The 12,764-nt window shown below is 52.6% G+C and overlaps 1 protein-coding gene across 1 annotated transcript in view; it reads left to right on the top strand.

Annotated features, from left to right (window-relative positions):
- Positions 1-12,045: 12,045 nt before the first annotated feature.
- Positions 12,046-12,764, top strand: part of RGCC (regulator of cell cycle) — a 12,111-nt gene continuing 11,392 nt past the window's right edge. The window contains exon 1 of the mRNA XM_026034505.1: positions 12,046-12,207. The gene's annotated coding sequence lies outside the window, so the exon portion shown is untranslated. The remainder of the gene's footprint in view (positions 12,208-12,764) is intronic.

Here is a 12,764-nt window from a genome sequence, read left to right as displayed (position 1 = left end):
CTGTCCTGCTGCGTGCTGCTGCTCAGTAAGGAGGACAGGCTCTCCTGCCTTCTCACGGTGCTTTCTCTGTACCTCTCCTGCCGARCTCCACAACGTGAGGAGGGAGTGCTTGTTAACCTAGAACATGAGTTCTTTTCTCCAGCCCGACGTTTCCCGGAGCACACCATGGAGTTTCTCTACTCCCAGCTGGCCACTGAGGACAAGGGTTGTAGAGCAACAGCCCTCTRTCTGCTCCGATCTTTGCTTCGTTGTGACTGTAAGCAACACCAGCAAGAACGCACGAGGAAGGCTGTGGGTTCCACTGCACACCAAAAGTGGCCCAAGCTGCTTCCCAAGGCGCTTACCCATGGGAAAGGTCACTGATGCCCAATGATGCACAGAAATGCTACCCCATTGCTTATAGAGTCGGTGTTCCCCACGGGAATTGAACGTGTATTGAATGGTAGCTCAGATAGTTGAAGACTGCCTGGATAGTTGAAACCAGCCTACCCCTGGATGCCCCGTGAAGCTCAGTAACACTCTGAGCACAAGCACAAGCCGCAGGGAATTCCAGCGCAGATCCCATTGCACTAACTCTGTGTGTTAGGCAATGCCCACAGAAGAGCCGTTTCTGTAGAAGGGGAGGTGYTTGTGGCTTCTGCTGCTTCATCAGCTTCTGGTGCAGCCACGCTCTTGCCCTGTGCCTTTTGCCTTGTTGTATGTGCAAAGAGACAGACGCTTTGGCCACGTTGTTTTTGAGAGGGGGCTCTGCCCTTGTGTCCTCCCCTGTCTCTCTTTCAGCAACGAGGATGAGAAAGGAAGCGTGCCTGCTGGTGAAGGCAGTGTCCTGTGTCCTCAGAGACCACCGGAGGAAGGTGAGGGGGTTGGGGAAGGGATGGCAGCTGCCATTAGGAGTGGTGGAGAAAGCCCTTCCCACTGTGCTGAGCCTCCCAAGAAAATAGCAGGAGGGTGTCATTTTGGACCTAGCATTTCCTGCCTGTGCTTCATCAGCAGGAGAGCTGCTGCAAGGAGGGGGCCTCCTGGCCTGCCTTGGCAGCAGATGGGGACTGCCCGGTGAGTGTCAGGGCTTGACTGATGAGCTGGAGGGGAGCTTTGCCAAGAGGCAGGGGAGAAATTACCAAGGGGAAAGAGCCTCCCAATTGCTTGTGTTGGCTAAAGAGATGGCCTGGCTGTGAAGACCATCTGGGAGAAGGGAAGCTAAGACTTCTTCTGTCTCCTTGTCCAGTCTCCAGGGGTATCTTGCTCTGCACATGGCAATGCAAAGACAGCTTTCCTTAAGCTTTGGGAGAGCAGCAGCAATTGTTTCCCTTCTTTGTTATCTCCTCCCGGCAGGTGAAGGCAGCAGTCTGCCTTCATCAAGGAACTGTTCAGCTCCGGTGTTGAGGACAACTGCTCAGCATGGGGTATGGTGGCCTATATTTTCCAAGTCTTTGCTGAGGCCACCAGCAGACTGCTAAGGACTGAACAACTTGACACTATGCTGTTTGTACAGGGCCCTTTCTATGTTGGCCACTCCACTGGAGAGTCTTTTTGAGGATTTCAGGCTCTCTGTGAGCAGGCCTTCATCACTGGGGGATGTGAAACAACTGGMAAACAAATGCACATGCCCCCTGCATACAGAGTGCTCTGAGTGGATTGAGGCTGTGCTTCTGTACTGCCATGTCATGCATGGGGAACCACCACTGCAGAGTTATAATCAACAGCGCACAATCAAGAGCGCAGTCGTGCTGCCCGGGCCTTTGTGGCGAGCTGCTTTGCAAAAGGCACAATACATGCACAGGACATGTATTGTCAAGAGGGGACAAAGGCTGAAATGAACTTCTGAGATGCCTTTGTCCCTGAGAGCAGGAGCAATCTTAGCTGWTGTGGTGCAAGGAGAGCATGGGGCAGCTTCAGGGACTTCAAGGGGAGGGAATATGGGATACCCATAGAGCTAACTGTACCCAGACAACTTCTTGTTGTCATGCAGGCACGTGCAAAAGGCCCCGAGGCAAAGAAAGTAGAGGCACACTGGCTTTGTGTTTTCTCCTTAACTCCTGAGAACCTCCCTGGAGTCAATAGGGAACCAGACCTGGATTGTGCACCTGAACCTTGAGTTAACTCAGCAGGTGGACAAGTGTGTGAATCTCTCCAAGGAGAAGGTTGGTTTTCTGCTAGGACTTGGTCTCTACTTCTCGTCCTCAACAGCTGTGGTGGCACAATCACACACTGCTTCTCTCACTGCTATATGAACTAGAACTTAGCCTTTTCCATGCAGTCTCTGTTCTCTGTCCTTCAAATCAGCTTTAACTCTCCAAAACATCTTTGCTCATATGTTTTTTTAATGCTCAGAATGGAGCCAGTCACTCAGGTGGGCAAGGGAATGGGCYGTTTCCATAGCTCAAGTGCTCAGCTGCCTCTTGGCCCTTTGCAGGAGCAGCCCCTGAGTGCTCTGCTTCTGCATCCAGAGCAGCCRTGCTGGCCTCTTCTCTTGCAGAGTGTCCTGTATAAGGCCGTGGGAACAGCACTGGCAGCCTCGCAGAATGTCACCTATGTGCAAGAGCAGGTGCAGAGCTATCTGGAAGGGATCCGATCCCTGGAACCTTCTGAGAGAGGTGACCCTTCTCTTCTCCCAACTTCCTCCAGTCTTCCCTGAGGAATTTGGGTCTCCTTGGTGCACTCCAGACTCCCCTGGGGCTTGAATTGGGGCTCTGGCTGCTGATTCCCTCAGCCAGTGTTCTCTGCTTGGCTACAATAGCTGGCAAGGGATGAATGGTGTGGGACACAAACTGACTCAGGCATTTCCCTGTATTGCAGGGACTGCTCTCTGTGCTAGCATGTTCAGCACAGAGCCACCTTGACCTTGTCCTAAGAGCCCTCCAAGAGTTTGACATTGCTGGGTGGATCAGGGGATTTTCCAGGGTGCTCACCTTCCAAAAGGTAAGGGAAACAGGCTTCTTTTGAGCTCTCTGTTCTCTTATTTGGGCAAGATCTGCCTGAAACCTCTAGGAGGCAAATGGAAAGGTTCAGGTAAAAGAAAGAGCTTGGACTGCTTCCTCACAGCCGTTCCCTTTTTCCAGGAGCACCACAAGGAGAAAAAAGCAAAGACATGTGCTGCTCTCATGCTAGCTTACAGCCGCAGAGCCCTGCACGCTCTGAAGAGCTGCTCTGTTCCCGAGTGGAGACGGTCATCGTGCACAACATCCCGTGCCAGTACCGCAGCAGCCCCCAGGTGAGAGCTCACAGTGCCCACTAGAAGGCATGAGAGTCTTCTGGGGCAGCAATATGGGCAAAGCTCCTTCCCTGCTTTCCGGGAGGACGCTTCATCCAAGCAGCCAAGGTTAGTCCTGCCACCTCTCAAATGCCCCCTGAGCTAAGGTCCTCTAGCCCGGCATGTAGCCTTCTGCAGGAGGCCGCTCCTCTCCACATGCCTCTTTGGGGAGAGCCTGGGCTCCCCTTTGACTAAATTATTCTTTGGCTCCTTTGCTCCTTTGAATAGCTCCTTAGCTTTGTGTTTCTCTCCTGCTCCTCAGGACATGGAGCTCAAGCTGACCCTCATCCAGAGTGTCACTGAGGTCAGCTCTGCCATTCAAGGGATCAACGTGGGTGAGAGATTCCCTCTCTCTTCCAAAAGGCTGCTGCTGGAGATACTCATGGTGAGTGACGTGGTGAGAGGGAGGCTCTCCCGCACAAGACTTGCTGTTAGTGCAAGGAGATTTTTGCTATGTACTTATCTCTGTGAATTGCAGGACTTTATGAAGCAGGAGCCTGGAGGTTCTGGGTCATCTCCTCTTTGCAGCAAGGCAATTGTTGCAGTGGAGCACTTGAGGTAGGACCTTTCCTTCTGTGTGTTGGGTACTCCTTTGTGTGCCAAGGAGCAGCTGATTGAAGTCCCATGGTTGACATGAGTGTGGGGTCAGGAGTGTGGTGAGGGGTGAAACCACTTATGGTCAAAGGTTCCTGTGATACCACAAGAGGTGAACGGGACATGGTGATGGGAGACCGGTGCTGCAGAGAACTGATGTGGGGCAGTAGCCAGTAGAAGAGTGGGGAAGAGAGTGGTTCTGGTCTAGGGGAAAGGAAAGGCCTGTGCCTGGCAGGCAGGCTGAGGCAGGCAGGCTGAGGGAAGGCAGCTCGCAGCTCTCTGCACCCAGGCCCTCTGATGTCTTCCTGCGGCCTGCAAGGGAAGCAGGAACCCAGGCAAGCTGGTGGAAGCAATTCCTTTCCAGGGTCACAGTGGTGGTCTGTGAGGCTGCAGCTTTTGAAGTCCCTCTGGCAAGCTGTGGAAAGTCTCCTTTCTGAATTGTCTTCCTTTTGCTTCTGCCAGCAAGCTCAGGCCATCCCTGATGCCGGAGGAAACCTYTCACCTCCTCCATCGGTGCTGCCACAGCCTATTTGCTCTGCCTCCTCTGGAGCGGAGTGAAGAAGGGCAGGCAGGACAGGATCCAGGGCATGGAGAGGTACCTGCCAGTCCCCACTTGCTGCCCTCAGTACTGAGTGCTGCACAAACTGTGGCAGCTTCTCCAGCTCAGTTCTGAGAGCCTCTGGGATTTCACCTGTTAATGCTTCTCTCCTGCTTTTAGTATCTATACAGACAATCCCTGGGAGCTCTTGGTCAGCTCATGGCAAACCGCGAGGAAGGCCTGACCTCCTCCTGGCTCAAGAAAACCTTCCATGTGAGTAGCAGAAAGAAGGAAGGCAAACGTTCCTCCCTTGTCAGGAGATAGGCCAAGGATGGGCCTCCTGTTGCAGGGTTTCATGAGAGGAAGGGAGCTATCCTATGAGGATGTACAAGTCCTGCATTCATCATTGGAGGTGAACAAATCCTTGTCCYGGTCAGGCTGGCTCCAGGATTCATGCTCTTTGATGTCTGGATGTGTTAGAAGGCAGCCTGCTGTCTAATGAGAGAAAGCTGGCATGGGCAGACAGGGGCAAAGGCATTCCCATTCTTAGCTGATAAGCAAATGCTCTGTGCAAGGTGATCCAAGGAGGTAGAATGTCTTCCATGGCTGGATATGTCACAGTGCTGATGCACTGCCAYGGAGGACAATGTATCCTTAGCAGGGTTCCTTGGGGAAGCTTCGAAAAATGGCAGGAGAAGCATGTGTGTGCATGTGTATATAAAAGACACCTACTGTGATCTAGCTGCAGTCTTGCAACAGCTCCTAGAGGCCTGGCTCCATTCTGAGCAAGAGTGGGAAAGAGAGAGGGCCCTGYAGCTCTGCAATCAGCTGGTGAACGCTTATGCTGAGAGATTTGTGGAAACTGTGAGTATTGCCTCCCTCTTTCCAGAACCCTTTGGAAGCTCTTGTGGTTGCAACTGGAGAGAAAAGAGCAGGGCAGCCTTGGTGAGAGAAAAGGCCCTTCAGGTCTTCTGTGCAGTTTGGCCCTACCCTTGGTGCACATCTGCTCCAAACACGACATTCCTCCTCAAACCCTCCTGCTTCCCTGACATGGAGACTTGTGCGAGTCTGTGCAAGTCTCTCTGGTTTCCCAAGGGATGTCCTTCAGAGAATTGGATTCCCCTCAATTTTGGGCCTTGGGCAAAGGGAGGAGAGCCACTGCTCAGGATGCTGGGCTCAGCTGGAAGCATAGGGCTGCTCAGCAGATGTTTGTTTGGTGGTGCTAGTTAGCAAGTGGACGGTTGGCGTTTCTGGCTTGCAGGATAAGGGGATGGTTCGGTCCTTAGCCTTCTCCTATGGAATTCTGGCCTCCTCTGCCAAGAGGAAATGGAGATCTTTCCTCAAGGAACAACTGGAAGCCACCTGACCCAGAATCCTGCTCCACCTTCAGGACGCAGACCCCGCAGTCAGCAATGTAAGAGCCACATTTCACTTCTTTCTTCATAGAGTGGGGCAGCGCAACAGCAGAGTAYGTCTGCCGCTCTGGGCAGCGGTGGTCTGAGCCTGGGCACCTCCTCCTCTTTGCAGGCCCGTCAAAGCACTCTGCTGCTGTGCATCCCGCTGCTGTGAACATGCAGAAGGGTGCAGAAGAGCTTCGGGAAGCTCTCTGCATTCACCTGGTAAGTGAGCCTAGCTGGGGACTGGTGGCAGCAGCTTCCCCTGCCGCATGGAGTGCCCTTCGGAGAGGGGCACAGAGGGATCTAGCATGGCAGGGAGGGGAACTGATGGTGCCTTGTGGCCACCTTTGCTGCCYTTTCCTTATCACCTTTCTGTCTGTCCTGCTTCACGCACTCTCCTTGCTGAGGGTCAATGGAAGGGCCTCTTCAGCCAAAGAACTCCTGTTTCTGTCTTCTCTAGGCCAGACACAGGTGCTGCAAAGCCTCTATGACACCCTCCTTAGCTACTTCTGGAGTTTGTCTTGGGGCATGTGGGCTGCTATCAAAGTATCTGGCGAGAGACAAAGCTGCACTTCTCTCTTGCCCCCTTGCCAAGAGACAGCAAAGGGCCACCTCCACTCTCTCAGCCATGGGGCAGGTGCCTTAGGCGGGTGATTGCAGGAGGAATTACTCAGGGGCTACAAAGGGGCTGCAGTTTCTGTAGGAAAAGCCCAGTGGAAGTTCCAGGTGAGGCCTGGCCCCCGGCATGCTTACTGCCCCAGCTCTGCTTCATGCCTCTCCCTGTCARCTTAAAAGGTGTAGCAACCCTGCTGCCTTCCTATTGGTAACAAGTTGCACAGGAACTTAAGGAAAAAAATCTTGACAGTGAGGGTGACAGAGCACTGGAACAGGTTGTCAAGAGGGATTGTGGAAATCTCCTCCTCTGGAGGACTTCAAGACCCTCTTGGATGCATTCCTGTCCCACATGTTCTAGGGGGCCTGTGTGTGCAGGGGGGTTGGACTAGATGATCTTGAAAGGTCCCTTTCAACCTTAAGATTTCTATGATTCTGTGATCTTGGTGCTCCTCCAAGACCATCCTCACCACTGGCACTAGTCAGAAAGGAAAGTGGGAATTAGGGCTACCACGGCAAGTGTCTTGGTGCTGACCTATCTTCATTGTGTGGGCAGGGGTTATCCTGGAGAACGTTGATGCCTGGTGGAAGTGGAAGCACGACATGGCTCCTCTGAGTGCAAGTAGGTTAAAATAACCCCTCCTGCTCTGCACTCCCCGCTGGTCTGAGAAAAAAAACGCTGCTTTCCAGTCTCCTACACTGCCCCTTCTCTCGTGTCCTCACCCAGACCTCAGCCTAACTATGGCTTTATCCCCCATGAATCTGGACTCAGAGCTCCCACATTCCCAAACAGACAAGCTCCAGTGAAACCAAGGAGGTCTTGCCTGAAAGCAAACTTGGGGAACCTTGTCCACCTCTTGCCAAACTAGGCCTATGTGTGTGTTTGGCAAATTGAGTCAGTAGAAAAAGCCTTCTTCCTACATTTGGGGGTAGACTCAATAAGCAAGGGCCAGCAGTGTCCGAAGAGATATTTTCTCTCTGAAGTTGAGCAGAAGGGTGAGTCTTGGCAATGACTGAGTGTCACGCYAGCCTTCATATGCCACCCTTGCCACAGGCTCCTAGGACTGAGCCCAGGGAAAGCTTTGCAGCTTGACCGAGCTGCCCTGCTCTTTCACAGTCACTGATGCATCTGCCTGTGTTGTTTCAGTTCTCCACATGCTGCAGGAAGACCAGCATCCCAGCGTGCAGCAGGCAGCAGCTCAGGTCCTCAGCAACAACTGACCAGAGCTTCAGAGCACCTAGGAGGTCATCAGCTTGACGTGCTCTCAGTGCAGAAAGTGAGCAACGGGAAGGCCAGACAGGAAGAAAGGGCAGGCACTGCACAGAGAGCTGGCAACTTGAAAAGCATGGAGCAAGTACAGTCAAGTGGCACAAATAAAACATTGTTTATTGAACAGAAGCTTAGACRGTCCTTCTTTGGGGCCAAGCCTGCTAGCTCGTTGCCTGTGGGCTAACAGTGCTGGTCATGTTGATSGAAGGCCTAAATGGCAAGACCATGTTGCCTCTGAAGCTGCTCCTGTGCCATGAGAAAGCTGAGGGATGGCCTTGGGAGGAAAGCAATGAACCCAGCATGGCTTCTGGCAGGAATGGCACATGGGAGTAGAGCAGCAAGAGAGCAGGGAGGTATGGAAGCTCACAAATACCTTCAGCACACAGGCAAAGTCCCGTTTTCCTCATCAAGAAAATGCCAGTCACTAGGAAGAAGGGGAGACAGCAGAGTCCTGCTAGGGCTGCTTTTGCCTTGGCAAGCCCTGCTCTAGTCCATAAAATTGCACTTCCAAGCAAAGACAGGGATAGAATGGATCATTCCAGARGTGGCCAGCTGAAGTGCCCACAGAAAGGAAAGCAAAGCTTTTGCACACAGAGTCCGGGCAAAGCCTGCTCTACTTTGCTGTAAACGCATGAGCACTCCCCAGCTCCTGAAAGCGAAGGAGCAAGCAGGGCTAACTAGGTGGAAAATGCCTGTATGCCAGCAAATGCACAGCTACAACCAGTTGGACTGGACAAGCAGACTGATGCTTGTTCTCTCTGGGAGTGCAAAAGAAGGCAAGACTACCAACGTCGCGGCTTGTGCGCTCCTGCTGCCCAGGGAAGGCTCTCCAGTAGCACTTGCTCCACATGCTGTCTGGTGAAGTGCTGAGCAACCCCAAGGGTGGGGACTGCAGCATTTCAAGGCAGTTAGTCACTTCCCCACAAGCTGTGTCCCCTAATACAAGTGGTCCATGGTGTGCCCATAGTTTGGGCAAAGGCAGCCCTGAGGAAAGGCCGTGGTGTGCCCGCTTGCCCCACAAGTGTGGATGGCGGGTTGCTCACTTCTGTCTTGGTGACTTTTTTCTACCCGGTGTCAGCTCTGTTAAGGTGAGGGTCTCCCTTCAGGTGATTCCTGCTCTCCAGAGCTTTGGCTGTCCACAGGAGGAAGAGCAGTGTCCTCTGAAGGCACTGCTGGAGAGCAAGGGCAGGGCAAAGCCCTAGGCCACCTCCTGACTGCACAGCTCATAGTCTGCCCTTTGAGCTGCTCCTCCACACATGGGGTGGAGGCCTCTTCTCTATGGCTGAGAAAGGGGGACGACACTGCCTGCCTGCCCAGGTGCTTTCACCACCTTCACTTAAGGACCCATTAGCTTCTCAGCATCTCTTTTCATTAACAAAACTCTAACGGGTGCAAGAACCAAACCCCTCACAGCCAGTGCACAGGCAGAGATCTCACTTCAGCTCTGGATATTTTTTTTCTTCCACAAGAAGGCTCTGTGCCATGGAGAACGCCCTCGGTCACCACACACAGGGCACATGTTTCTGAGGAGAGGAGAGCACCAAACAAAGGGAGGAGCCCAACTCTCCCTTGGAGAGATTTTCCATATACGGTGCCATCCACCCACAGCAGGGACTGTGTGAGACTTGTGGGCTAACAGTGCTGSTCATGTTGAGGGAAGGCAAAAATGGCAAGACCGTGTGGCTTCTGAAGCTGCTCCTGTGCCGTAGAGAAAGCTGAGAAATGGCCTTGGGAGGAAGGCAGTGAACCCAGCATGGCTCACAAACACCAGCAGTCCACAGGCACAAGTCCCATTTTCCTCACTAAGAAAATGCCAATCTCTAGTAAAAAAAGGGAGACAGCAGAGTGCTGCTAGGGCTGCTTTTGCACTGGCCAGCCCTGCCCTAGTCCATAGAAAYGCACCCCCAAGCCAGGGCAGGGACAGAGTGGATCATTCCGGTCGTGGCCAGCTGAAGTGCCCACAGAAATGAAAGCAAAGCTTTTGCAGACACCTTTAAAGACTCCAGGAGAAGCCTGCTGTACTTTACAGGGAAAACACCAGCACTCACAATGCCTGTTTTATTGGCAAGTGGACATTCAGCAGGMGTCTCTGGCAGTGCTGGATACTTGCACAAACTGAGGGACACCCTCAGCAGTGGCAGCAGAGTGATGCTTGTTCATTCTAGAAGAGCCGACAAGACTACCAATGTCGTGGCTCGCTCGACCCTTCTGCCCAAAGCAGGGGCTCCTACAGCAGATTCCTCTAAATTCCTCTAAAGTGACAGCAATGCTGTCACTTACAGCATTGGGTGAGCCCATTACACACATCTAGGAGTGGCCACTTTGCAGGCATGGAGACTAGAAGAGTCTTAGGGAGGACTTTGTTTGCTATTTGCATGGCTTTGCAGAGAAGGACCTGTGGGACCTAGCAGACAACACTAGAGACATAGACCAGCAAAGCAGCCTTGTAGCCCAGATGGCCAGTTGTAGTTTGGGTTACATTGGGAAGAGCGTTGACATAAGGTGAAAGGAGGGGATCTTCCCCTTCTGCTGGTCAGGCTGCAGCTGGAGTAGTGTGTCTGGGATCCCCGTTATGAGAGAGACGTGCAGCTACTAGAGCAAGTCCAGTGGAGGGCTGTTAAGATGATGAACAGATTGTAGCATCTCTCCTATGAGGAAACTTTTGAGAGGCTGCAGGGCCTGTTCAGCCTGGAGAAGRCAAGGGTGATGGTGGATCTTATCAATATGTGYAACTTACAGGAGGACATAAAAAGGACAGTCTCAGACTCTTCTCAGTGAGATCCGTGGCAGGATGAGAGGCCATGGGTCAAAACGAAGCATGGCAAATTCCATCTCATTATAATTTCCTCACTGAAAGGCAGACTGMGCGTAGTACAGCCTAGAAGGAGAGGTGTTGCAGATATCCATCCTTATAACCTGATKATGGGTATGGGGCTGGGCAGGTAGCAAGATTTACCACCAGTACAGAAAGAATAAATAAATTAGACAATAGATTTTGAGTAACAAAAATTGTATGCCGAATTCCTCACAAATTATTTCAAATTTTTAAGAACTACTATTTGTAATGAAATAGTGCTGAGCAAAAAGTTAACAAGGAATGCTGTATGTTCACTGGCCTTTGCTGCCTTTAGATGCTCATGGCTAATAAGGCAGGCAGCCATGTCGCTGTAGCGTGTAGCCCATAGCCCACACCTTTGGGCAAAGGAGGCTGAAGGAAAGGCMGGGCTTTGCAGATTTGGCACAGCCAGTGTGGATGGGGGGATCTCACCTCGGTTCCGAGAACTCTTTTTTCCACCATGGGTCAGCTCTGTGACAGAGAATGACCTCCCTAGTGCACAGAGGGCAATAGCATGGCACGTGTTTCTGAGGTGATGAARGCAGAAGAGAGCCAGTCTGTGCACTCCAGCTCTGCCAGTTTCCATATACGGAGAAAGCATTGCTGGGAGCTTGGAATTACTTCTGAGACTGGATGGATGGGGTAAGGGCTGCTCCTCAGTGCTGTATGGCAACCCTGCAGGGCTCTTCACATGCAGGACTGGCCTCTGCCCATTTCCTAATTGCCTTATCTTGAGCTGGGTCCTCCTGCTGTGACCTTCTCCTCTGAGGAACTCAGCCACAAAATCCCACTGTAACACAGGAAAGCAAGCAACCAGCACACAGGGATTTCCCTGCCGTGGTGCTCCACTGCCACCAACACAAAACTTGGATGCTGGCTCACCAGACAAGGGGCCTGCCTTCTCTCCTTATCCTTGTCTAATTCTAGATCTACCTCTCAACACACAAATGTAATTATATGTTCTGACTCATACACATGCAGTAGCACCTGGTGTGTGTTTTCTGTGTTGCTAGCTTTAACTAAATGTGACAGAACTAATATTTTAGCTGCTCAGCTATCTTAAAATGAGTGAGAGACAGGAAAATGATCAACGTTGGGTAGCTATGGAATGCATATTCATTAGGTTAACCTGATTAGGGACAAGTATCTTCCTCCTAGGACTATGCAAGCCTGTCCACTGGAGAGCAACGTTGGTGTCGCAGCACAGACGGCGAGTCCTTGTGTTTGAGCAGCTCTCTGCGCGTTTGCCGCCATCTGCCGCTGTCCTCAGTTCAGCGTCTTTAACGTCAGGCTGGCTCTGCTGCCCCTGTGGCCGTGCTCATTAACCAGGCAGCTTATTAACGAGGCTGAGAAGTAGACACAGAACAGCACAAACAGACGGCAGCACAACTACCCGGGACTAGTCAGCGTCCCAAATGGACAAGGATAATTGTCCAGTCTAGTGGGTTTTTTTTCTTTTTTTTTTTAATATTCCTTGTAGGCCTTGCATCTAGGTTTATACTTAATCTGTCCCTCCACAGCCCTCTGCCCATTCATGAATCCTTAATAGTCCAGATTATCAAGCAGATGAAAGAAGAGCCAGAGCCGTCAGGTGGGGACCAGAGGAAGAGGAGGAAGCCTTTCTCTTCTTGGTAACAGTGAACTTGGTAGATGARTTATTTTCTTGACACCCCAGCCTCAGACAGAGCAGCTAGCTCGGCTGGCTTGCAGGTGAGTGCCAAAGCCCCTATTAAATTACTGCGTCCACACTATGTTCACTCTTGAAGCCCTAGGAAGAGGCAGGATCTTTGATGCCAAGCGGGCGGTAAGCTCCATCCTTCCTTCGTGCACCGTTGCAGAACCCTCCCATCCTATCCCTAACCCACCCCTATCACCTCGTTGGAAACTCAGATTTTGCAGTGGTGTCATACTCCAAAAGGGGGGGAAAAAAAGTGATTAAACCGTTCTTATTTTGTGATTATTTAAACCTTAGTGGTGATCAGTGGTCAAGGCACCCAAAAGGGTCTGGAGGGCCGCACAGCCCCGGGGACGAGTGTCTGCATGGCAGAGCTCCGTGCCCTGGGCTGCGGGTCGGGCAAGCCCGGCTCCCACTGCCGGCTGCGAGGGCCGCGCCATGGCGGCGCGCACCTGCACCGGGACCGGGGCCATGGCCGGAGCCGGAGCCGGGGCCATGGCCGGGCAGGGCGGGCCGCGGCGGCAGCCTCCGCCTCCGCCCGCCCCGGCCCCCAGCGCGGGCGCGCTATAAGAGGCGGCGGCGGCGGCGGCCG

The sequence above is a fragment of the Nothoprocta perdicaria genome, unplaced genomic scaffold (assembly GCF_003342845.1).
Source record: "Nothoprocta perdicaria isolate Ctin4 unplaced genomic scaffold, notPer1 scaffold_145, whole genome shotgun sequence".
Classification (NCBI taxonomy): Eukaryota; Metazoa; Chordata; class Aves; order Tinamiformes; family Tinamidae; genus Nothoprocta; species Nothoprocta perdicaria.
The sequence above is the reverse complement of the archived record's forward strand: the minus strand, read 5'-3'. Positions and strand labels throughout refer to the sequence as shown.